The 27050-nt window shown below is 39.4% G+C and overlaps 4 non-coding genes across 4 annotated transcripts; all 4 read right to left on the reverse strand.

Moving 5' to 3' along the window:
• Window positions 1-13061: 13061 nt before the first annotated feature.
• Window positions 13062-13152, reverse strand: Trnam-cau (transfer RNA methionine (anticodon CAU)). The gene is given in 2 exon segments: window positions 13062-13097; window positions 13116-13152. It is a non-coding gene; the product is annotated as a tRNA-Met (tRNA).
• Window positions 13153-15475: 2323 nt separating this feature from the next.
• Window positions 15476-15566, reverse strand: Trnam-cau (transfer RNA methionine (anticodon CAU)). The gene is given in 2 exon segments: window positions 15476-15511; window positions 15530-15566. It is a non-coding gene; the product is annotated as a tRNA-Met (tRNA).
• Window positions 15567-18058: 2492 nt separating this feature from the next.
• Window positions 18059-18149, reverse strand: Trnam-cau (transfer RNA methionine (anticodon CAU)). The gene is given in 2 exon segments: window positions 18059-18094; window positions 18113-18149. It is a non-coding gene; the product is annotated as a tRNA-Met (tRNA).
• Window positions 18150-20640: 2491 nt separating this feature from the next.
• On the reverse strand, window positions 20641-20731 carry Trnam-cau (transfer RNA methionine (anticodon CAU)). The gene is given in 2 exon segments: window positions 20641-20676; window positions 20695-20731. It is a non-coding gene; the product is annotated as a tRNA-Met (tRNA).
• Window positions 20732-27050: the final 6319 nt, after the last annotated feature.

Here is a 27050-nt window from a genome sequence, read left to right on the forward strand (position 1 = left end):
ATCACAGATGTGACCGATATGAACAAACACTCAGGTTTCATGGTTCCATTGACATTTCACACAGATTACCCATGCACAATGAAAGTTCAGCTAGATTCAGGTGCCACATGTAGTGCTATGTCACACCAAGATTTGCTGAAAATTGTGCATCACCGCAAAGTAAAACTAGACAAACCAAAAGGCAAAATTAAGTTGTATGATGGTAGTACGATAACACCACTAGGAACATACAAATTCTGCATAAGTCTCAATGGCGGACCAAAGCGTAACATTACATTTGACATTATTGCTAATGCTCCTTGGCCTATCATAGATGGAATGACGTGTACAGAATGGATGGATAAATTTGTGTACTGATAAAGCAGTCTATATGAATCAAAAAGCCAGTACACACACACCCCTCACAAAGGATGAAATTTTCCAATCTTATGATGATGTATTCACTGGATTAGGTTGCCTGCCAGGTGAATATCACATTGAAACAGATCCGACAGTACATCCAGTACAACATGCACCTCGACGCATCCCAGTACATCTCAAAATGCCCTTGAAAAATAAAATAGATGAAATGGAAAGACAGGGTATAATCACAAAGGTTTCAACTCCAACTGATTGGATAAGCAGTTTAGTCGCAGTCCACAAGCCAGATAAACTCAGAATGTGCATAGATCCTAGAGACTTGAACAAAGCAATAAAGAGACCAAAGTACCAAATGCCAACAGTAGATGAGATATTGCCAAAGCTCTCTAAAGCGAAAGTTTTCACTTTTCTTGATGCTAAAGATGGCTTCTTTCAGGTGAAACTAGATGAAGAAAGTTCTTATCTCACAACATTTTGGACACCTTTTGGAAGATATAGGTACCTGAGAATGCCTCAAGGTATAAGTAGTGCTCCAGAAGAGTTTCAGCGTAGACAGATTGAAGCTCTGAATGGTCTCGATGGCGTTGATGTTGTTGTAGACGACATACTATGCTATGGATGTGGGGATAGTGTTGAAAGCGCAAATCAGGATCATGATAAGAACTTCCAGAACTCCAAATTGGAGACCCTATTCGATTACAGCCAATCAACTCTAAAGGTCCCTGGGAAAAAGGCTCTTGTGTCGCTAAGATTGGAAACCGTTCGTACATAGTGGAATCCGAACATGGAAACTTGTTTAGACGTAACAGGAAGTTCATACGTTATGATCAGAGTGGATGTCCACAGCCAGATTCAAGTCTGTTGGAAGTGCCTTCGGATTTGCCAGATGCAGAAATAACTAACTGCCAGGATTCAAATGTGGTCAGCCAGCGAGAAAACCCTCGTGCATCAGTACAGCCAAGTGTATCACGTGACAGTTCCACAAGAACCAGGAGTGGGCGTCAGTGTGTTCTACCGGTGAAATACCAGGACTTTGTAATGTGATTTGACAATCTGAATCAGACAGTTAACTTTGGCTGCATGAAGCTATATTTTTTGGTTTAAAATTGAGTTGAAGTTACATGTAAGGCTTCATGTTTATTGTCAATGACTTAAAAGCAAGGCTTGCTTATTGATATGCGAACAGTTTATTTGTTTATCACATGGACAGTGATTTATTTGATGATCATTGCAACTTAAAGCAAACACAAAGATTTTTGAGTTAATTTAAACTTTTCTTTAGGAAAAGGGAGATGTTATGGATATGTCGATGTACATGATCTAGATCCACAATTTCATTGTGACCCAAGCGCACTTGATGTAGTGGCGAGTACACGAGTCAATTAAAGTCGTATCTGTTGCAGTATTCGGTCGTCGGTTGTATGTCATTATGCTAAGCCCGCAGACCTAAACAGGAATCTCGCTCCCTCGTTCAATACTCGACGAAATCTAGTCTGATTATCAAAATCTCGCTGTGAGCATTGAATCTCGATTTAATCTCGTCTAAATGTCGCCTGTTTTCAGTCTCGTCAGAATGTTGCTGTCTTCCCGAAATAAGTTATTTTATACTCAAACGGAAGTTTCACATACGAGCGACCTGCGGAGATTTGGGCTTATCGGCACCAATAGACCTATTTATTTTATATAAGGACATTAGCGGGTTACTTCCCACCGATTTGTTGACGGTTACGTTGACGCTAGCAGCCGTGTTTGTATTGGTCGCTGTAGCCGCAATAATGGGTTTTAATTGCAATTAATGACGTGAATGGATATTTACATGAGTTAAACCTGTCGACAAGGGACGGAACTGTTGAGAACAGTCTCCTTAAACCTTGCATTGTGTCTTGACCTGATTTTAACACTGTTGCTGAGGATTCCAGACAGTAACAGGATCTCAATCAGGGGCAGGGGTCCAAACGCAAATCCTCCGCTGGTAGCACCGACTAGACCCGAGTAGAATGCGAGACTTGGTCGTAATTCGGGCGACAGTGTGACATTCAGACAACATTTAGTCGAGTACTCGAAATTTAAACTCAAAAAAGATAAATAAATATATGCATATACACGTGTGTGATGCATATAGCAGCATACTCTGGCAACGGAAAACGAATTCAGTTCTCCGGCCGTACGTGGGAATGTCCGTACGGATGGTCGTGGGTTTCCCTCGCGCTATGCTCGGTTTCCGCCCGAAATATTCTTGAGTATGGCGTAAACAGCAAATCAGATAAATAAATAGATCCAGTTCTCTGCGCCAATTAATATTATATATTGAGATCACCTAGGCGACCTGAGTTTTGACTTTATATTATAAATTTTACAGCAGTGGGTAGGAGAAACAAAACACAACCAAATGTCATCAAGCCGACAGCAGTTATATGACTTAAAATACCAATGCATCTGTGCTTATATTCGCGACTGTTACAAGCATCTTCATATCTCGACAATGATTTGCACTGAAGCAGAAGGTGAAAACCAGTCGTGAAGATTGCATACAGCCAGTGAAACATTCCTCAATTGTAGGTCTGTCCTGGGTCATGTCCATAATTCAACATAACTGCATGCACGTGACAGGAAATCGACTCCAATGTTTGATTGATTCCTCTTAGAATTAATTGCTTCACGTAGTCAATAGCAATCTTCTAATTAAAGCTGGCTATAGGGTCTCGGGAATACATGCTTCGTGAATACATGGGAATACAAGTCTTCGCTTGGACAGGCAATTTCTAAATATCCCAGTCCTCATTGTCTAAGGGAGCTGGGCTACAAATATGCATCGACATAGATCGCATATCTAACTGCTTGCTCAATCTAACACAGGTTGAAGACCACCTGTCTTTCACCAGTATGGCGAGCATATCTGTACGTCACGTGTGGGAATGCTCATCAGCTACATGCCTAAGTTTGGCATATGTTTTGGCCCCCCTTTTTTTCGACCCAACCATATACAAAAAACACACCACTGAATGTTCTTTGCTTTCTTCATTGTGTTGAATCGGATGTTAAAACATTTGTTTTAACTTGTTCAAACAGATAAGCGCATTGTAATTCTATTGGTCAGATATTTTAACCTGGGGGAAAATTGTTCATGTCGTCATTTCGTCCTGGTATCTGAAATTTTATAATTTGTAGCATTTGACAATGTCACTCAGCATTCCAACGGACTGAAAACTCACGTCAACTAATTCCTCATTATCCGCCAGCATCCATTAAAACTAAGTGCAATGTTTGCCCTATTTTATGGCATATTTTCAGAAAAGCAATAATGCAAACGATGTTAATCTTTTATGAAGCCGTGCCTGCGTGTTTTCTATCACAAAGAACGGGAGAATAAATGTCGAGTTAACCTAGGTTTTTATCATAATGCTGGAAAGGAATTCCCATTTTGATTCTGTGGGTTCTTTTAGCTACTCGTTCATATGGCCTCCATCTTAGCACACAAATTTTCAATATTTTAAAGTTAAAGGCTCCGTACATCTGTTTGTATTTACTTTGATTGGTAGTTAGAGCATGTCTCCGGTTGCCCACGACCTCTCCACTTCCCTGACTACAGGCTTGATTACTCTGGTAAATGTATAATAAACATTTTACAGTAAATTGAGTAAATATTTCACAACTCACATAGCGCGTATCGGTATTTCAAAGGAAAATCAGTATGTACATGTAAAGTATGGAAGCGATCCGAAAACTAAATTTGTGCCAAAATGTGCAGTATAAGCCCTCTTCATTACAACCTTGAGGATGGATTTGTTTCTCTTAAAACACATTCACACGTACGGCTATATGGGATCCAAGGGCTTCCGGGACCTTGGCGGAACCTGGACCCTCGCCTCAGTGGTATTTGAGAAACTACGAGCAACAGTTGATTTATAAAAGATGAGCGACTAGACGCAGGGCACCGTGTCGATTCTTTTTCAAGAATCAACTGTTCCGAGTTGTTTCTCCTACGTAAACATGGTTTTAGTAATGTAAAAACTATCGAGTCTTTTTCAAGAATCGCGCAGTATCATTTAAAACAAATATTTAAAATAAAAAACGCAACATCACAATTAGCGGCAATGAATGCTCTTTCATGCCAAACTGTGCTGCATTTATTTGCATAGTTGAAAATGTTGGGTAGAATGGTTGATCTTTCGTGACGGTGTTACATGAAGTTTTAATGCAACAGCATTAGAGCTTTCAGCCAATGGGAGTCCAGTTGGTTGTACAGGTTCCTACATGAGCATACACTGGGTGTGTAAGATTATGTAATGGAGCAAATCCCATCCCCGGTGCATTGCTTATAATAATATATAATAGTAATATGAGTGACCTTTGACACGCAATAAAATACTACACATCTCTTCGTCAGCAGATTTTTTTTTCACTGTTCATAATTCTAAACATGACGTTAGAATGTATACTCTTACCTTGTATGCATACACGTTCCAGAATTGGTAGACAACAATTCCAGATAGCAAAACAATTAACTGAACAACTAAAGTTGGCTTACGGCCATTGGTATTGAGAAAATAGGTTGTATTTTTTCATAATGTGACCGCCCCGGATTCGTAACTGTTTTGTTGTCACTCTGCTGTTACATACAAGTTCTGTGTGAGTTTCAATTGTAGGTGGTGCCTGATGACTGTTTGTCCCTTGCAAAGACTAGTACATCTCTTTAAAAACGAAGTGGTCGGTTAGATAAAGGATTGACGTCACAACAAACGTTTCAAGCCGTCTAAAAGGAGAATAATGTATAGTCTTCCGGAATACCTCTTTGGGATATTGGAATGTTTTAGAGACTTCTATTCCTGGGTTCAAATGCTGCTACACCAGACCGAGCGCACTCATGTGGTACAAGTCATGAGATTTCACCACTCGAATCACTAAACCCCAAGTGTGGATTCTTGATAAACAATCAGCTGCTCAGACAATAGTGTGACTTCACAGAAAAGTTTAACACACACACACTTTTCGTTTGCTTCCAACGACCCTAAAATAATATAATTCTGACGATATATTTTCACATATTGTGAACGCGTGTGATCTACATGCATTTGTTGTTTGAAACCTTGGTATTTGATGTTAAAGTTCCCTTTCTGCCTGAAAGAACTGTTTTGATCGAGTGCGATATTCGAACGCTTTAACAAAGTGTCATACAGTACTGCAACAGTGTGGCTTGATCACATAACCGTGCAGCACGCAGCACGTGTTACAGGGCAAATTATCACGCAGTACTGGTACTCTGGGGCTCGATCACAGAACCGCATAGCCCGGAGCAGTTGTCACACGGCGCTGTGCAGCTGTCACAAAGTCCCACGCGGTGGGTGCTACTGTGTTGTCACAGGGTAGGCTTACAGTTCAAAGTAGCATGCAGTACCGGTACTCTGTGGCAGTCACAAAGTTTGGTATAGTACTCTGGGGCTCGATAACATAACTTTTCTGAGCAGTACCGCTCAGAACATTACACTAGCTACCTTGGTACCACAACTTTACTATGTATATATGCAAGCCATACATAAAGACTGTTGCTGACAAACCTTTTGGAGTAAAGCTAGCCGGGGAATTTAAGCCACAATTTTTAAGCCTCCTTGTTTAATCTGATAAAGTATTATGCAACATCTTCAGATACCGGATGTGTTTTTCCTTTCTAGATCTCTCAGCATGGGTATCAAGAAAGAGCGAGCAACATAATAGGGCCTACGCCCCATCATTGTACTAAGGTCTAACCATAACGTTTTCAATGGTCATCCCAATTCAGTAACAAGTAATGCATTTGCAAGTTGTGCCAAATAATTTTCATTAATTAGTTTGCTTCGTGTGTCCCAGATGTTTGGTCTTATAAAGAGATTTGCTTTCGCTAGTTGGGCTAAAGCCTTATGTCATAAACTTTGTGTAGTATCGGTACCTGACAAAGGCGGTTGGTTTCTCAGGTGCCTGTCTGGGTCCAAGTGCCGTAGTAGTTTTTCCAGTTAAGTTCATGAGTACAACATAAATCATCTAAGACATAACTTAAATAGATAATAGCAATATATGTAACACGTTTTTCCTTAAAGCGGATAAAAGCGTCCATACCATGCAGTTTGTTGATCATTGTTGGAGTCTCTCACCAATGCGGTCGCTGTGAGTTCAAGTCCAGATCATGCTGGCTTCCTCTCCGGCCGTTAGTGGGAAGGTCTGTCAACCTGCGGACCTGCGGTCGTGGGTTTCCCCCGGGCTGTGCCCGGTTTCCACCCACCATAATGCTGGCCGTCGTATAAGTGAAATATCCTTGAGTACGGCGTAAAAACACCAATCAAAAAAAAAATCAAATGAAAAAAATCAGATTAACACCAGGTCACGGGATTAGCCATTGGCTCGTGGTTCTTAACAACTTAAGATTATTTGACATGTCACAGTGGCGTTTAATGAAGGAATAATTAAAAATTAATAGAGAACCGGAGAATAGAGAACAGATCGGGGCTAATTCATCAATAGAGATTACGTCGTGGACAGCCACGTCTACTGTACAAAAGCCGACGTTACAGCTCCAATCCTGCTTCAGGCTCCGTTTGACTCGCAAATTTGTAAACAATGACAAAACGAATGGAACCTAGCTGGCCAGAAACCGCCAACTCAATCGAGTTGTTGTCATACATAGTTTTCTCTTGTCGTAGTTTTCGGATTCCAATTCCGGCTTGAAAATCTAGCGTAATTAGAAAAGCGTACAGAGAAGGCTATAAGCTGACAGTTAAACGCTAAGTGAATACTCAATGACAAATGAAACTAACGACCACACTACAAGTGGTCACCTTCTTCTAGACCGATCGAGAGCACGACTTCCCCAGAAATATACCAATAAAATTGTTTTGAGAATACACCGGACAAGTAATTATTACGTGCATGTTATGAACAATCCAACCGTTCCAAAATGCTGTGGTATACACAGCTATTATGCCGGTTAAAAGAAGTTTGACTCTCGCGTGAACTATACACTAAAGTAACAGAACACAACTTCACTAAAGGTTATGCTTTGCTTGAATTTGCGCAAAGAATGCATGTAAACGCATATCAGGGTGATATTGAGTGAAAACGAGCTTTTGTCCAAATCCGTTGAGTTGGTGCTTGTGAAACAAAAACTAAATCGATTTTTCATACCTGACATTAAAAGACTTATTTAAGTTGGTTTTATAATTGTGCAGAAGAAAAAAGAAAAAAATTTTACATTTTTCGTTTCAGTTTTACGGATGTTCAAACGGAAACGGAAAAGATACCAGTAAACATATAATCAGATTTTAGGAGAAAACAAAATTCAGACGGTGTACAATACAAACACCTCATGAATTCGAACCTAGCTAACGTTTCCATCGGTGATGTGCAATTTTTTACCTGTTCGAGTAAAATTTCTGTAACACTTTTTGGTTTAGAGTAAACAATGTATTAAAATTCTTCAAACAAAATAACATAGAGTTAAAAGAAAAACATAAAAACGATATATACAGAGGTGAAAGAGTACGTTGGTTACAACGATTTTTACTGTTTTTAATATACACATACACAGTCTCCCACATAAGAATGTTTAAATTTCGAGATGGCAAAGTTAAAATTTCGTCTGGAAAGTGGAAATTTTAACTTTTTGCTCGAACTTCCGACTTGTCTATAATGTTTTTCAGCATGACAATAATATGCTTCATTTCAGAGTTCATTTCTTCGTGTAAGTTGCTTACATGTCTTAATCAAACCCCAACAAACACAGTGCCTATGTCGCACATGTACCGGTGGTACCATTGCATCGGTTAAGAGAAAGATTTATGTTTGTTTACTTGAACTTACTTTTATATGCAATTTCACAGTTAGTTTTAAGCTACCCTTTATTGCACTATACTAGCCGGGTTTTGCGATAGCTCCGTGCTGTCCATGGACAGAGATTTTATTCGGCGACTTTAGAGGCAGTCCACATAAAATATCTCTGTGCACTCAATAGGTTGCTTCTACTTTGATTTGTTTAATTTTTTTATTGATTTATTGAGGTGCTGATTGACTCATCCAGTACTAACACCTAATTATGAGAAGAGACAAGAGACAAGAATGCATGATCGGGATTCAACCTCTCTAATTGGCGATAAGGTGTCTTTATTAACCATATTCTTCCTTTTCATCAAGTTTTAAAAGCAGGTGTATCATATAGGCTATAAGCAAATCATACTTACCATAATGCTGGCCGCCGCTGTCTATTTTACTTGAACATTTCATATTCCTTGAATATTGTGTATACTGTCAAACTTAAAACAGGGACGAAAGAATTAGAGCATCTAATACCTATCTCTTTTCCTGATGTAACAGGTTATGGGTAAAATGAAACAGGCCTAGCATTGCATTTCATCAATGAACTATTACAACACTGTCACTGTCACAAAATAAGCAGACGCCGGTTCTTTGTCCCACTTGACCGGCACTGCCTGACACTGACGGACAGAATTGCTGATCCTTCTGGTCAGTGCTCGAAGGTGGAGGATGATCACATATCCCTGACAAACACTTGGTAGTCGGATCATCCAGCAAACAGATCTAATTACAAAGGCTTTCTCTGCTAACTCTCTTGGTATTCGGCCCCAGTGCCATCCGTCCGTCCAGGCAGGCAATTGAGGTCGCCAGCCAAATCACCCTTGGTCAGCTACACCAGCCTCCCCTTTGTGTCCTCATCTCTTGTGGTCAATAGCCCGGTGATTGATACACCGGTGTTGAAGTGCGAGAGATGAGAGGGTCAAGATTTGCTCAAATCGCGGATTAAAAATGTTAATGTTCGCCACTCCATTAGAGTCTAACCCTACGCGGAATAAGTACTGGCGCTCTCGGGTTAAGTCGTTTACTACGTTTTAAGCCTTTATTCGCCATGGTATAATTGAAAAGTTTGTATTAATATTGTGATTAGTTAGAAAAATATTCTAACTGAGTTGAACTGACAAGAGGTCGGATTTCGCCAGTTACATGTAATCAGTTACCAGCTAACAAATTGTTGTTGTTTCTCTAGTTTTACTCTTTATGTCGTACTTTCTTATTGTATTATTCACCACTTTTTGCCAGACTTATGTGGCAAGCTGCCATTGTACTAAGCAGATTTCTTCTCTACAGATAATGACAGAGATTTCACTCCGTAAGCCTGTTTATCAATTCTTGGGTGTTCTTGCTTATATTAAGCAGCCGCCATCCATGATAGCTTTTTAAGTCGACTCCCGGCCAGAGACGAAATACTTCGGTTTAGGCTGTTAGTACCTTATGGCAGTTCACTTCTTGTAGTTCAAAGACGTTTCTCACCATCTACCTTTAAAATGATTTATTGCCTGGTCTCCCCGCCCTGGGGTACCCATGCCTAGATTGACAGGTACTCTGCAGGACGCTATAGGGTCGGGCCGGCTTTCTGAGGGTCATAACTACTCGGCCAACAAGATGACACACGACTCTGTTATCCATAGGGCTCAGTTTCTGCTACAATACGAACAGGTTTAATCCCCCCACTGGTTTGCGGTCTGTCCCAAATCGCCTGCAACAATACAACCAAAAGTCGGACTCCACAATATTAGGCGAGTTCGTTGAATGGAACCCATATTTTCTACCCTTAACCGACTCCAGGACAAACAATTAATTGGAAATACAAAGTGTGCTGTTCTTTTCTTCCTCTTGGTTACATGTTTCTTGCTTCAGATCACTCTGTCACTTACTTCTCGGCTGGGCTGTGATCGCATCTTTTAACACCTTTGCATTTCCCAACATGGGTCGATAACTGCTCCAGATCCGTAACCACCTATTGTGTGATCTCTTTAATTATTTATTCAGTGGTGCTATCACGTAAAATATAAAAACAAATAAAAGATAAAAGATTTGGAATTCTTTATCAAACATTTAATTCGTTTCGATGTGATGAGCCGAAAATCATCAACAATAATTGGGCAAAAGTAATTGTAAGACATATTGCAAATGTTTCCAAGTACATGGAGATGTTCTCGGTGAGGATGGAACTCACAACACTCAGACAGCCCTTGCAAGCGTTATTATGAGAAAAATGCGCTGCATATTGGTTTACCGTCCAAATTTTTGACCAAAGCAGTACGTCAAAGCGGAAAGATTTAAAATTGTTTCAGAAACATTCCTATTACATACAAAATATATGCCCCAGGTGAGGATCGAACTCACGACCTTCAGATAGCCCGTTCATTTGTGATTATGAGACTGACGCGCTGCCTACTGCTCTACCGAGGCCGCTGATGACAATGTTTTCTATAAACTTTACATTAGTGTCGACAAAGCAATTGAGGTAAAAGGTAAAACATTTCGAATTATTTATCAAACATTTAATTCCTTTCGATGTGATGAGCCGAAAAGAGTTTAAATGCATCAAAAATAATTGGACAAAAGCAAATGTAAGATATATTGCAAATGTTTCCAAGTACATGGAGATGTTCTCGGTGAGGATGGAACTCACAACACTCAGACTGCCCGTCCAAGTGTGATTTGAGAAAGATGCGCTGAGAAATTTAACCGTCCAAATTTTTGACCAAAACAGTACGTCAAAACAGAAAGATTTAAAATAGTTTTTCAAACATTCCTATTTCATTCAATATAAGAGACAAGTGAGTGAAAAATCTATAACTGATTTATTAGGTGTGTCCTCGCCCAAAAGCGATTCAACGTGTTTCAGATCAAAACACGAATTTATTATCCCGATTATGATTGACGATGGGTTCTGTCTTATTCCATCGCAGCTGGTCAAGCAAATGAAATACACTAATACATCGTTGTCATATTTAATCTTTGACCAAGCTTGTACCACGGTCTATCTTCTCTCCAGCTGAACTCTAATGAGCAAAAATAGTCGTAAATATTGACATGTTTTCATGGGTCGTATTACGCTGATTTCGTGGCGTGTAACATTTCCTATTCGTTACAGCTTCAGTGAGTAAGCAATTGACAGTGTTACAGAGAAAGCAGTAAAAATGGTTGCACTTAATCTGTGAGGTGAGAAATGCTGGAGTTAAGTATTCGCAACTCGTGGCATTGGTATACTGGTCGCAAAAGTTGAGCGGATTAAGCAGTGGAGAACTCGGGTTAAGTTCTCAACTCCTGGGATTAAGTATTAGCGCACTCGGATTAAGTAATGAACTGCTCAGATTAAGTACTGGCGCACTGGCATAAAATGATGAACCACTCGAAGAAAGTACTGGCGCAATCAGATTAAATATTGAAGTACTCAGATTAGGTACAGGCGTACTCGGATTAAATAATGAACTACTCAGATTGAGTACTGGCGTAATCAGGTCAAGTTCTGAACTACTCGGATTAAGTACTTGCGTACTCAAGTTACGTTCTGAACTACGCGGAATAAGTACTGGCGCTCTCGGGTTAAGTCGTATACTACGTTTTAAACCTTTATTCGCCATGGTATAATTGAAAAGTTTGTATTAATATTGTGATTAGTTAGAAAAATATTCTAACTGAGTTGAACTGACAAGAGGTCGGATTTCGCCAGTTACATGTAATCAGTTACCAGCTAACAAACTGTTGTTGTTTCTCTGGTTTTACTCTTTATGTCTTACTTTCTTATTGTATTATTCACCATTTTTTGCCAGACTTATGTGGCAAGCTGCCATTGTACTAAGCAGATTTCTTCTCTACAGATAATGACAGAGATTTCACTCCGTAAGCCTGTTTATCAATTCTTGGGGGTTTTTGCTTATATTAGGCAGCCGCCATCCATGATAGCTTTTTAATTCGACTCCCCGCCAGGGACGAAATACTTCGGTTTAGGCTGTTAGTACCTTTTGCCAGCTCACTTCTTGTAGTTCAAAGACGTTTCTCACAATCTACAACTGAAATGATTTATTGCCTGGTCTCCCCGCCCTGGGGTACCCATGCCTAGATTGACAGGTACTCTGCAGGACGCTATAGGGTCGGGCCGGCTTTCTGAGGGTCATAACTACTCGGCCAACAAGATGACACACGACATTTTTATCCAAAGGGCTCAGTTTCTGCTACAATACGAACAGGTTTAATCCCCCCCACGGGTTTACAGTCTGTCCCAAATTGCTGCAACAATACCACCAAAAGTCGGACTCCACAATATTAGGCGAGTTCGTTGAATGGAACCCATATTTTCTACCCTTAACCGACTCCAGGAAGGAAAACAATTAATTGGAAATACAAAGTGTGCTGTTCTTTATTTCCTCTTGGTTACATGTTTCTTGCTTCAGTTCACTCTGTCACTTAATTCTCGGCTGGGCTGTGATCGCATTTTTTAACACCTTTGCATTTCCCAACATGGGTCGATAACTGCTCCAGATCCGTAACCACCTATTGTGTGATCTCTAATTATTTATTCAGTGGTGCTATCATGTAAAATATAAAAAAAAATAAAAGATAAAAGTTTTGGAATTTTTTATCAAACCTTTAAATTGTTTCGATGTGATGAGCCGAAAATCATCAACAATAATTGGACAAAAGTAATTGTAAGACATATTGCAAATGTTTCCAAGTACATGGAGATGTTCTCGGTGAGGATAGAACTCACAACACTCAGACAGCCCTTGCAAGCGTTATTATGAGAAAGATGCGCTGCATATTGGTTTACCGTCCAAATTTTTGACCAAAGCAGTACGTCAAAGCGGAAAGATTTAAAATTGTTTCAGAAACATTCCTATTTCATACAAAATATATGTCCCGGGTGAGGATCGAACTCACGACCTTCAGATAGCCCGTTCATTTGTGATTATGAGACTGACGCGCTGCCTACTGCGCTACCGAGGCCTCTGATGATAGTGTTTTTTATAAACTTTACATTTGTGTCGACAAAGCAATTGAGGTAAAAGGTAAAACATTTCGAATTATTTATCAAACATTTAATTCCTTTCGATGTGATGAGCCGAAAAGAGTTTAAATGCATCAAAAATAATTGGACAAAAGCAAATGTAAGATATATTGCAAATGTTTCCAAGTACATGGAGATGTTCTCGGTGACGATGGATCTCACAACACTCAAACTGCCCGTCCAAGTGTGATTATGAGAAAGATGCGCTGAGAAATTTAACCGTCCAAATTTTTGACCAAAACAGTACGTGAAAGCAGAAAGATGTAAAATAGTTTTTCAAACATTCCTATTTCATTCAATATAAGAGACAAGTGAGTGAAAAATCTATCCCTGATTTATTAGGTGTGTCCTCGCCCAAAAGCGGTTCAACGTGTTTTAGACCAATTACGAATTTATTATCCCGATTATGATTGACGATGGGTTCTGTCTTATTCCATCGCAGCTGGTCAAGCAAATGAAATACACTAATACATCGTTGTCATATTTAATCTTTGACCAAGCTTGTACCACGGTCTATCTTCTCTCCAGCTGAACTCTAATGAGCAAAAATAGTCGTAAATATTGACATGTTTTCATGGGTCGTATTACGCTGATTTCGTGGCGTGTAACATTTCCTATTCGTTACAGCTTCAGTGAGTAAACAATTGACAGTGTTACAGAGAATGCAGTGAAAATGGTTGCACTTAATCTGTGAGGTGAGAAATGCTGGAGTTAAGTATTCGCAACTCGTGGCATTGGTATACTGGTCGCAAAAGTTGAGCGGATTAAGCAGTGGAGAACTCGGGTTAAGTTCTCAACTCCTGGGATTAAATATTAGCGCACTCGGATTAAATAATGAACTACTCAGATTGAGTACTGGCGTAATCAGGTCAAGTTCTGAACTACTCGGATTAAGTACTTGCGTACTCAAGTTACGTTCTGAACTACGCGAAAAAAGTACTGGCGCTCTCGGGTTAAGTCGTATACCACGTTTTAAACCTTTATTCGCCATGGTATAATTGAAAAGTTTGTATTAATATTGTGATTAGTTAGAAAAATATTCTAACTGAGTTGAACTGACAAGAGGTCGGATTTCGCCAGTTACATGTAATCAGTTACCAGCTAACAAACTGTTGTTGTTTCTCTGGTTTTACTCTTTATGTCTTACTTTCTTATTGTATTATTCACCACTTTTTGCCAGACTTATGTGGCAAGCTGCCATTGTACTAAGCAGATTTGTTCTCTACAGATAATGACATAGATTTCACTCCGTAAGCCTGTTTATCAATTCTTGGGTGTTCTTGCTTATATTAGGCACCCGCCATCCATGATAGCTTTTTACGTCGACTCCCGGCCAGGGACGAAATACTTCGGTTTAGGCTGTTAGTACCTTATGCCAGTTCAGTTCTTGTAGTTCAAAGACGTTTCTCACAATCTACCACTGAAATGATTTATTGCCTGGTCTCCCCGCCCTGGGGTACCCATGCCTAGATTGACAGGTACTCTGTAGGACGCTATAGGGTCGGGCCGACTTTCTGAGGGTCATAACTACTCGGCCAACAAGATGACACACGACCTTTTTATCCATAGGGCTCAGTTTCTGCTACAATACGAACAGGTTTAATCACCCCCACGGGTTTACAGTCTGTCCCAAATTGCTGCAACAATACAACCAAAAGTCGGACTCCACAATATTAGGCGAGTTCGTTGAATGGAACCCATATTTTCTACCCTTAACCGACTCCAGGAAGAAAAAGAATTAATTGGAAATACAAAGTGTGCTGTTCTTTTCTTCCTCTTGGTTACATGTTTCTTGCTTCAGTTCACTCTGTCACTTAATTCTCGGCTGGGCTGTGATCGCATTTTTTAACACCTTTGCATTTCCCAACATGGGTCGATAACTGCTCCAGATCCGTAACCACCTATTGTGTGATCTCTAATTATTTATTCAGTGGTGCTATCATGTAATATATAAAAAAAATAAAAGATAAAAGTTTTGGAATTTTTTATCAAACCTTTAAATTGTTTCGATGTGATGAGCCGAAAATCATCAACAATAATTGGACAAAAGTAATTGTAAGACATATTGCAAATGTTTCCAAGTACATGGAGATGTTCTCGGTGAGGATGGAACTCACAACACTCAGACAGCCCTTGCAAGCGTTATTATGAGAAAAATGCGCTGCATATTGGTTTACCGTCCAAATTTTTGACCAAAGCAGTACGTCAAAGCGGAAAGATTTAAAATTGTTTCAGAAACATTCCTATTTCATACAAAATATATGCCCCGAGTGAGGATCGAACTCACGACCTTCAGATAGCCCGTTCATTTGTGATTATGAGACTGACGCGCTGCCTACTGCGCTACCGAGGCCTCTGATGATAGTGTTTTTTATAAACTTTACATTTGTGTCGACAAAGCAATTGAGGTAAAAGGTAAAACATTTCGAATTATTTATCAAACATTTAATTCCTTTCGATGTGATGAGCCGAAAAGAGTTTAAATGCATCAAAAATAATTGGACAAAAGCAAATGTAAGATATATTGCAAATGTTTCCAAGTACATGGAGATGTTCTCGGTGACGATGGATCTCACAACACTCAAACTGCCCGTGCAAGTGTGATTTGAGAAAGATGCGCTGAGAAATTTAACCGTCCAAATTTTTGACCAAAACAGTACGTGAAAGCAGAAAGATGTAAAATAGTTTTTCAAACATTCCTATTTCATTCAATATAAGAGACAAGTGAGTGAAAAATCTATCCCTGATTTATTAGGTGTGTCCTCGCCCAAAAGCGGTTCAACGTGTTTTAGACCAATTACGAATTTATTATCCCGATTATGATTGACGATGGGTTCTGTCTTATTCCATCGCAGCTGGTCAAGCAAATGAAATACACTAATACATCGTTGTCATATTTAATCTTTGACCAAGCTTGTACCACGGTCTATCTTCTCTCCAGCTGAACTCTAATGAGCAAAAATAGTCGTAAATATTGACATGTTTTCATGGGTCGTATTACGCTGATTTCGTGGCGTGTAACATTTCCTATTCGTTACAGCTTCAGTGAGTAAACAATTGACAGTGTTACAAAGAATGTAGTGAAAATGGTTGCACTTAATCTGTGAGGTGAGAAATGCAGGAGTTAAGTATTCGCAACTCGTGGCATTGGTATACTGGTCGCAAAAGTTGAGCGGATTAAGCAGTGGAGAACTCGGGTTAAGTTCTCAACTCCTGGGATTAAGTATTAGCGCACTCAGATTAGGTAATGAACTACTCAGATTAAGTCCTGGCGTACTGGGATTAAATGATGAACCACTCGAAGAAAGTACTGGCGTAATCAGATTAAATATTGAAGTACTCAGATTAGGTACGGGCGTACTCGGATTAAATAAATAACTACTCAGATTAGGTACAGGCGTACTCGGATTAAATAATGAACTACTCAGATTAAGTACTGGCGTAATCAGGTCAAGTTCTGAACTACTCGGATTAAGTACTTGCGTACTCAAGTTACGTTCTGAACTACGCGGAATAAGTACTGGCGCTCTCGGGTTAAGTCGTATACCACGTTTTAAACCTTTATTCGCCATGGTATCATTGAAAAGTTTGTATTAATATTGTGAATAGTTAGAATAAAATTCTAACTGAGTTGAACTGACAAGAGGTCGGATTTCGCCAGTTACATGTAATCAGTTACCAGCTAACAAACTGTTGTTGTTTCTCTGGTTTTACTCTTTATGTCTTACTTTCTTATTGTATTATTCACCACTTTTCGGCAGACTTATGTGGCAAGCTGCCATTGTACTAAGCAGATTTCTTCTCTACAGATAATGACAGAGATTTCACTCCGTAAGTCTGTTTATCAATTCTTGTGTGTTCTTGCTCATATTAAGTAGCCGCCATCCATGATAGCTTTTTAAGTCGACTCCCCGCCAGAGGCGAAACACTTCGGTTTAGGCTGTTAGTACCTTATGCCAGTTCACTTCTTGTAGTTCAAAGACGTTTTACACAATCTACCATTGAAATTATTTATTGCCTGGTCTCCCCGCCCTGGGGTACCCATGCCTAGATTGACAAATACTCTGCAAGACGCTATAGGGTCGGGCCGGCTTTCTGAGGGTCATAACTACTCGGCCAACAAAATGACACACGACCTTTTTATCCATAGGGCTCAGTTTCTGCTACAATACGAACAGGTTTAATCCCCCCACGGGTTTACAGTCTGTCCCAAATCGCTGCAACAATACAACCAAAAGCCGGACTCCACAATATTAGGCGAGTTCGTTAAATGGAACCCATGTTTTCTACCCTTAACCGACTCCAGGAAGAAAAAGAATTAATTGGAAATACAAAGTGTGCTGTTCTTTTCTTCCTCTTGGTTACATGTTTCTTGCTTCAGTTCACTCTGTCACTTAATTCTCGGCTGGGCTGTGATCGCCTCCTTTACAACCTTTCCATTTCTCAACATGGGTCGATAAATGCTCCAGATCCGTAACCACCTATTGTGTGATATCTTTAATTATTCATTCAGTGGTGCTATCAGGTTAAATATAAAAAAAAATAAAAGATAAAAGATTTGGGATTCTTTATCAAACCTTTAATTCGTTTCGATGTGATGAACCGAAAATCATCAACAATAATTGGGCAAAAGTAATTGTAAGACATATTGCAAATGTTTCCAAGTACATGGAGATGTTCTCGGTGAGGATGGAACCCACAACACTCAGACAGCCCTTGCAAGCGTTATCATGAGAAAGATGCGCTGCATATTGGTTTACCGTCCAAATTTTTGACCAAAGCATTACGTCAAAATTGAAAGATTTAAAATAGTTTCTGAAACATTCCTATTTCATACAAAATATATGCCCCGGGTGAGGATCGAACTCACGACCTTCAGATAGCCCGTTCATTTGTGATTATGAGACTGACGCGCTGCCTACTGCGCTACCGAGGCCTCTGATGATAGTGTTTTTTATAAACTTTACATTAGTGTCGACAAAGCAATTGAGGTAAAAGGTAAAACATTTCGAATTATTTATCAAACATTTAATTCCTTTCGATGTGATGAGCCGAAAAGAGTTTAAATGCATCAAAAATAATTGGACAAAAGCAAATGTAAGATATATTGCAAATGTTTCCAAGTACATGGAGATGTTCTCGGTGACGATGGAACTCACAACACTCAGACTGCCCGTGCAAGTGTAATTATGAGAAAGATGCGCTGAGAAATTTAACCGTCCAAATTTTTGACCAAAACAGTACGTAAAAGAAGAAAGATTTAAAATAGTTTTTCAAACATTCCTATTTCATTCAATATAAGAGACAAGTGAGTGAAAAATCTATCCCTGATTTATTAGGTGTGTCCTCGCCCAAAAGCGGTTCAACGTGTTTTAGACCAATTACGAATTTATTATCCCGATTATGATTGACGATGGGTTCTGTCTTATTCCATCGCAGCTGGTCAAGCAAATGAAATATACGAATACATCGTTGTCATATTTAATCTTTGACCAAGCTTGTACCACGGTCTATTTTCTCTCCAACTGAACTCTAATGAGCAAAAACAGTCGTAAATATTGACATGTTTTCATGGGTCGTATTACGCTGATTTCGTGGCGTGTAACATTTCCTATTCGTTACAGCTTCAGTGAGTAAGCAATTGACAGTGTTACAAAGAATGCAGTGAAAATGGTTGCACTTAATCTGTGAGGTGAGAAATGCTGGAGTTAAGTATTCGCAACTCGTGGCATTGGTATACTGGTCGCAAAAGTTGAGCGGATTAAGCAGTGGAGAACTCGGGTTAAGTTCTCAACTCCTGGGATTAAGTATTAGCGCACTCAGATTAAGTAATGAACTACTCAGATTAAGTACTGGCGCACTGGCATTAAATGATGAACCACTCGAAGAAAGTACTGGCGCAATCAGATTAAATATTGAAGTACTCAAATTAGGTACGGGCGTACTCGGATTAAATAATGAACTACTCAGTTTAGGTACAGGTGTACTCGGATTAAATAATGAACTACTCAGATTGAGTACTGGCGTAATCAGGTCAAGTTCTGAACTACTCGGATTAAGTACTTGCGTACTCAAGTTACGTTCTGAACTACGCGGAATAAGTACTGGCATACTCGGGTTAAGTCGTATACCACGTTTTAAACCTTTATTCGCCATGGTATCATTGAAAAGTTTGTATTATTATTGTGAATAGTTAGAATAAAATTCTAACTGAGTTGAACCGACAAGAGGTCGGATTTCGCCAGTTAGATGTAATCAGTTACCAGCTAACAAATTGTCGTTGTTTCTCTGGTTTTACTCTTTATGTTGTACTTTCTTATTGTATTATTCACCACTTATTGCCAGACTTATGTGGCAAGCTGCCATTGTACTAAGCAGATTTCTTCTCTACAGATAATGACAGAGATTTCACTCCGTAAGCCTGTTTATCAATTCTTGGGTGTTCTTGCTTATATTAAGCAGCCGCCATCCATGATAGCTTTTTAAGTCAACTCCCCGCCAGGGACGAAATACTTCGGTTTAGGCTGTTAGTACCTTATGGCAGTTCACTTCTTGTAGTTCAAAGACGTTTCTCACAATCTACCATCGAAATGATTTATTGCCTGTTCTCCCCGCCCTGGGGTACCCATGCCTAGATTGACAGGTACTCTGCAGGACGCTATAGGGTCGGGCCGGCTTTCTGAGGGTCATAACTACTCGGCCAACAAGATGACACACGACCTTTTTATCCATAGGGCTCAGTTTCTGCTACAATACGAACAGGTTTAATCCCCCCCACTGGTTTACAGTCTGTCCCAAATTGCTGCAACAATACAACCAAAAGTCGGACTCCATAATATTAGGCGAGTTCGTTGAATGAAACCCATATTTTCTACCCGTAACCGACTCCAGGAAGGAAAACAATTAATTGGAAATACAAAGTGTGATGTTCTTTTCTTCCTCTTGGTTACATGTTTCTTGCTTCAGTTCACTCTGTCACTTAATTCTCGGCTGGGCTGTGATCGCATCTTTTAACACCTTTGCATTTCCCAACATGGGTCGAAAACTGCTCCAGATCCGTAACCACCTATTGTGTGATCTCTAATTATTTATTCAGTGGTGCTATCAGGTTAAATATCAAAAAAATAAAAGATAAAAGATTTGGAATTCTTTATCAAACGTTTAATTCGTTTCGATGTGATGAACCGAAAATCATCAACAATAATTGGGCAAAAGTAATTGTAAGACACATTGCAAATGTTTCCAAGTACATGGAGATGTTCTCGGTGAGGATGGAACCCACAACACTCAGAGAGCCCTTGCAAGCGTTATCATGAGAAAGATGCGCTGCATATTGGTTTACCGTCCAAATTTTTGACCAAAGCATTACGTCAAAGCGGAAAGATTTAAAATAGTTTCTGAAACATTCCTATTTCATACAAAATATATGCCTCGGGTGAGGATCGAACTCACGACCTTCAGATAGCCCGTTCATTTGTGATTATGAGACTGACGCGCTGCCTACTGCGCTACCGAGGCCTCTGATAATAGTGTTTTTTATAAACTTTACATTAGTGTCGACAAAGCAATTGAGGTAAAAGGTAAAAAATTTCGAATTATTTATCAAACATTTAATTCCTTTCGATGTGATGAGCCGAAAAGAGTTTAAATGCATCAAAAATAATTGGACAAAAGTAAATGTAAGATATATTGCTACTGTTTCCAAGTACATGGAGATGTTCTCGGTGACGATGGAACTCACAACACTCAGACTGCCCGTGCAAGTGTAATTATGAGAAAGATGCGCTGAGAAATTTAACCGTCCAAATTTTTGACCAAAACAGTACGTAAAAGCAGAAAGATTTAAAATAGTTTTTCAAACATTCCTATTTCATTCAATATAAGAGACAAGTGAGTGAAAAATCTGTCCCTGATTTATTAGGTGTGTCCTCGCCCAAAAGCGGTTCAACGTGTTTCAGATCAATTACGAATTTATTATCCCGATTATGATTGACGATGGGTTCTGTCTTATTCCATCGCAGCTGGTCAAGCAAATGAAATACACTAATACATCGTTGTCATATTTAATCTTTGACCAAGCTTGTACCACGGTCTATTTTCTCTCCAACTGAACTCTAATGAGCAAAAACAGTCGTAAATATTGACATGTTTTCATGGGTCGTATTACGCTGATTTCGTGGCGTGTAACATTTCCTATTCGTTACAGCTTCAGTGAGTAAGCAATTGACAGTGTTACAAAGAATGTAGTGAAAATGGTTGCACTTAATCTGTGAGTTGAAAAATACTGGAGTTAAGTATTCGCAACTCGTGGCATTGGTATACTGGTCGCAAAATTTGAGCGGATTGAGCACTGGAGAACTCGGGCTAAGTTCTCAACTACTGGGATTAAGTATTAGCGGACTCGGATTAAGTAATGAACTACTCAGATTAAGTACTGGCCTACTGGGATTAAATAATGAACCACTCGAAAAAAAGTACTGGCGCAATCAGATTAAATATTGAACTACTCAGATTAGGTACGGGCGTACTCGGATTAAATAATGAACTACTTAGATTAAGTACTGGCGTAATCAGGTCAAGTTCTGAACTACTCGGATTAGGTACTTGCGTACTATTGTGAATTATAAATATTATTAATATTGTGAATAGTTAGAATAAAATTCTAACTGAGTTGAACTGACAAGAGGTCGGATTTGGCCAGTTAGATGTAATCAGTTACCAGCTAACAAACTGTTGTTTCTCTGGTTTTACTCTTTCTTATTGTATTATTCACCACTTATTGCCAGACTTATGTGGCAAGCTGCCATTGTACTAAGCAGATTTCTTCTCTACAGATAATGACAGAGATTTCACTCCGTAAGCCTGTTTATCAATTCTTGGGTGTTCTTGCTTATATTAAGCAGCCGCCATCCATGATAGCTTTTTAAGTCGACTCCCCGCCAGGGACGAAATACTTCGGTTTAGGCTGTTAGTACCTTATGCCAGTTCACTTCTTGTAGTTCAAAGACGTTTCTCACAATCTACCATTGAAATAATTTATTGCCTGGTCTCCCCGCCCTGGGGTACCCATGCCTAGATTGACAGGTACTCTGCAGGACGCTATAGGGTCGGGCCGGCTTTCTGAGGGTCATAACTACTCGGCCAAGAAAATGACACACGACCCTGTTATCCATAGGGCTCAGTTTCTGCTACAATTCGAGCAGGTTTAATCCCCCCACTGGTTTACAGTCTGTCCCAAATTGCTGCAACAATACAACCAAAAGCCGGACTCCACAATATTAGGCGAGTTCGTTGAATGGAACCCATATTTTCTACCCTTAACCGACTCCAGGAAGAAAAAGAATTAATTGGAAATACAAAGTGTGCTGTTTTTTTCTTCCTCTTGGTTACATGTTTCTTGCTTCAGTTCACTCTGTCACTTAATTCTCGGCTGGGCTGTGATCGCATCTTTTAACACCTTTCCATTTCCCAACATGGGTTGATAACTGCTCCGGATCCGTAACCACCTACTGTGTGATTTCTTTAATTATTCATTCAGTGGTGCTATCACGTAAAATATAAAAAAAATAAAAGATAAAAGATTTGGAATTCTTTATCAAACATTTAATTCCTTTCGATGTGATGAGCCGAAAAGAGTTGATATGCATCAAAAATAATTGGACAAAAGTAATTGTAAGACATATTGCTACTGTTTTCAAGTACATGGAGATGTTCTCGGTGAGGATGGAACTCACAACACTCCGACTGCCCAAGTGTGATTATGAGAAAGATGCGCTGAGAAATTTAACCGTCCAAATTTTTGATCAAAACAGTACGTAAAAGCGGAAAGATGTAAAATAGTTTTTCAAACATTCCTATTTCATACAAAATATTTGCCACAGGTGAGGATGGAACCCACAACACTCAGACAGCCTGTGGAAGTTTGATTTTTTTTTTTTGAGGTGGGGGGGGGGGTGTAGAATTTATGACCAAATTCTCTGAAAGAACAAGGGTACATGAATTGAGTCTTTCCTCCTTCTATTCCCACACCTGTTCATGTTAAAATCATTTATCACAGACTTACTAAGACTGCTGTGGGACACATAGAACAATATCTTAGTTTCATTTCACTCACACTTGCCGTAATACAGTGATATCGTTATTAAGGTGAAGAATGCTATTTTAACAAATATACAAGCTTATCTAAGGCTATCTTACAGTATACATTTCGTTTACACCACGTTCTTGCAAATTCTGTTCTTCCCATTCTGTAAAATTCTACATTAACTCTTGTCTTTATTACACCTTTTGCAGCAGCCACAATATTTTGGACATTTCTTTGTACATTTTGAAATACTACCTTATTTAGTGCACACCATATGCTGAATTGTAATACGTTAATGACATATAATATTACATCCTTTTCCACTTGATTAAAATTGTCTCCCAACATCTTAAACACTAAAATGGTCGTCAAACGCTGGTAAAAACTGAGCATACCGCATGAACACTTGGTTGAAATGATTGAAAACACTTTTAGTTACCCAGCAGTCTAGAAAAAGACGTTTCTGGGATTCAAACAACCCACAAAATACACATAAATCCTCAGTTGCCACGTTGCACTTCAGCAATCTAACCATCACAGATAAAATATCATGAGCTTATTGACGAGCTTAAAGCTAAAGTTAACCAAATTGTGATCCAAAAACCTATTGAAGACTGACTTCAATATAACAGCCCTCTGGAATGTTGGGAACTTTATCATGATAATAGGTAACTCACAGATGGGATTCACTAATTGCGCATAAATAAACTTTATCGAAAAACATTGCACAGGTAAAGATTGTCCCTCATAAAATTCTTTCCACGCCTTTAAAGCAAACTGATAGAACGTGGGAATAGTTTCGGCGTGAGGAATGTTCGGCCTACAAAATTGGGGACACAATTGTCTTGAAGAAATTCCAAGCTAGTAGATAGCAAAGTATCTCCAGTCGGCCTCCGTTCCATGTATAAGTCTTAAAATGTGGCGGATAAGCTTTGCACTCAGTGTATTGAATCTTTAACTCGCCGTTTTCAAACAAGTTGTGCAACACAGATCTTTTTATACTTTCAGGCTTATTGTCCCAAAGGAATCCAAAAATCAGTTGGGTGCCTTGCGTAAAACATTTTGTAGGTAATAGGGTACACTGTGCAACAAACCATAACAAAGACAGAGCAACCGTGTTTATTAGTGCAGGTTTCCCCCTTAAAGTTAAGTATCTGCCGCTCCAAGAAGTTACATTTTTCATCATTTTATTTAAATTCCGATTATTGTTCAGTCCGGAGTGATCCTTGCGAATTGGATGCCACATATTTTAGTGTTTTCACAAACTTTAAACCCCACATCAGGAACACTTTCCTCTTTCCATTTACCAATTGGGAGAACAGTGCTTTTTGGTACATTTAGTTTAGCACCTGATACGCTTCCATAATTTTCAGCTACACGGAGCACTTCCCCAGCTGAAGCAGAATCAGTTAGCATAACTGTGGAATCATTTACATAGGGGCTTCGATCTTGGCCTGTTTACTTGTGCCTGGCATTGGAAAACCTTGAATGGTATCATTCGTTTTAACAGCAGAAAAAAAGAGTTCCAAATACAATGTGCACAATAATGGCGACAAGGCACATCCTTGCTGAACACCTCTAGATAATGTAAACTTTTTGGTAATATGGCCGTTCACAATGACTGAGCTTGATATGTCAGTATAGAGTAAGTCCACCCAATTACAAAAGTCTGGTCCAAAATTGAAATGTTCCACAAATTTGAACAAAAATGACCAGTTAACACGATCAAGGGTCTTTTCTTGGTCCAGGCTGATAAAACATACACCTAAATCTTTCAGCGTCCGCTTCGGGACCGGTAGATCCAGGATCAATCCTTGATCGAGTCACACCTAAGACTTTAAAAGAGGAAGTTGTAACTTCCTCGCTTGGCGTTCAGCATAAAGGGGATAGTGCAACGACTGGTTGACCCGTATCAGTATAATGGCTCGGGCGGGGCGGCTTACTTGCCTTCGGTAAGTCGTCTCAGTGAAGCAGCACTAAATAAAAGAGCGGTGGAAATCCGTCCTGCATGGAGGCACATTACACGTACATGTACCCTAATGATTCCTTCGTCGTCATATGACTGAAAAATTGTTGAGTACGACGTTAAACCCCAAGCACTCACTCACCCCTAAATCTTTCTGCTCAGCATAATCGTAAACATTACGTAGCAAGTGTAAAGTATCAAAAATTGTCCTACCAGGGACATCACATGTCTGATTTTTAGAAACCACAGAATCGACACCTGAGGTGATTACATAAGGCCTTTGAGATAATTTTATAATCGACATTTAACGAACTAATAGGCCTCCAGTTCTCAATGCTCTCTGCGTTGTCTGGATCCTTACATAATAACGTTATCAGACCGTATCGCTGCGAAGAGGTCAGCGTTTCTTCTTCAAAACAAAGGTTTGCGACATGTGTAAATAGTTTTCAAAAAATTGGCAAAAAATCCAAATAAAATTCTGTAGGAAAACCGTCAGAACCAGGAGACCGCTAATTATTCATATCTTTTACAACATGGAATAATTCTTCTTCTGTCAGCCTACCCTCACACCATAGTCTACTACTATCGCGTAACTTAGGTAAAGATGACAAAAAATCGCACTGCCTTTCAACATCAACATCATGTTTGAAATACAATTCGCTGTAGAAGGAACGAATACAGGACGCAATATCAGTTTGACCATTATGAGAAACGATACCATTCTTGTGGCATAAAATACTTTTGATCATTTTCTTTCTTCCCCTTCTGGCCACGCGTTGAATGAAGTAACGTGTTAGTTTCTCGCCCTGGTCAAAGTGTACTGCCTTGGCCCGAATAACGGCCCCACCGTGGATTAATTTCTGTAGACCATTGATTGCCTTCTTTAAAAGATCTATCTGATCAGAGTTCAAAACTGGGTCTTGCTTAAGATTATTTAATTCAGCTTCTAACTGTAGAAGTTGTGACTTCTTTCCATACGCCTTTTTCACACAATGCTGACGGATCACATCCCTACATTCCGTCTTGAAATCTTGAGAAACTATTTTTTAATCTTTCTGCTTTTACGTACTGTTTTGGTCAAAAATTTCGACGGTAAACCAGTAGGCAGCGCATCTTTCTCTTAATCACACTTGCAAGAGCTGTCTCAGTGTTGTTCCATCCTCACCGAGAACATCTCCATGTACTTAGAAAAATTTGCAATATATCTTACAATTACTTTTGTCCAATTATTTTTCATGCATATAAACTCTTTTTGGCTCATCACATTGAAACGAATTAAATGTTTTATAAAAAATTCTAATCCTTTCACCTTTTACCTCCATTGTTTCGTCGATACTAACATAAAGCTTATCAAAAACACTGTAATCAGCGGCCTCGGTAGTGTCAGTACGCAGCGCGTCAGTCTCATAATCACAAATGAACGGTCTTTCTAAAGGTCGTGAGTTCTATCCTCACCCGGGGCTTTTATTTTGTATAAAACAGGAATGTTTCAGAAACTATTTTGAATCATTGTGCTTTTTATAGTTTTGTTGATATTTTGTTCGAATCCTGACTCTAAGGAGTGATATTTTATTGTGAGGATATTTAGGAAGTGGACTACTGCCCTGCAGCAGCTACCGGTATGTCGAGACCAGTTACGTTTTCGCCTGCGAGCAGGTCGTTGAGAGCTCTGTGTGTGGCACTATCTACCAAGAACAGCTCTGTATATTCTACGGTAGTGCAGAGGGACTTTATTGCTGTACTAGGTGGGATAGTAAATATAAAATCCGACCTTGTCACTTTTCAGA

Source organism: Liolophura sinensis, chromosome 9 (genome assembly GCF_032854445.1).
Source record: "Liolophura sinensis isolate JHLJ2023 chromosome 9, CUHK_Ljap_v2, whole genome shotgun sequence".
Classification (NCBI taxonomy): domain Eukaryota; kingdom Metazoa; phylum Mollusca; class Polyplacophora; order Chitonida; family Chitonidae; genus Liolophura; species Liolophura sinensis.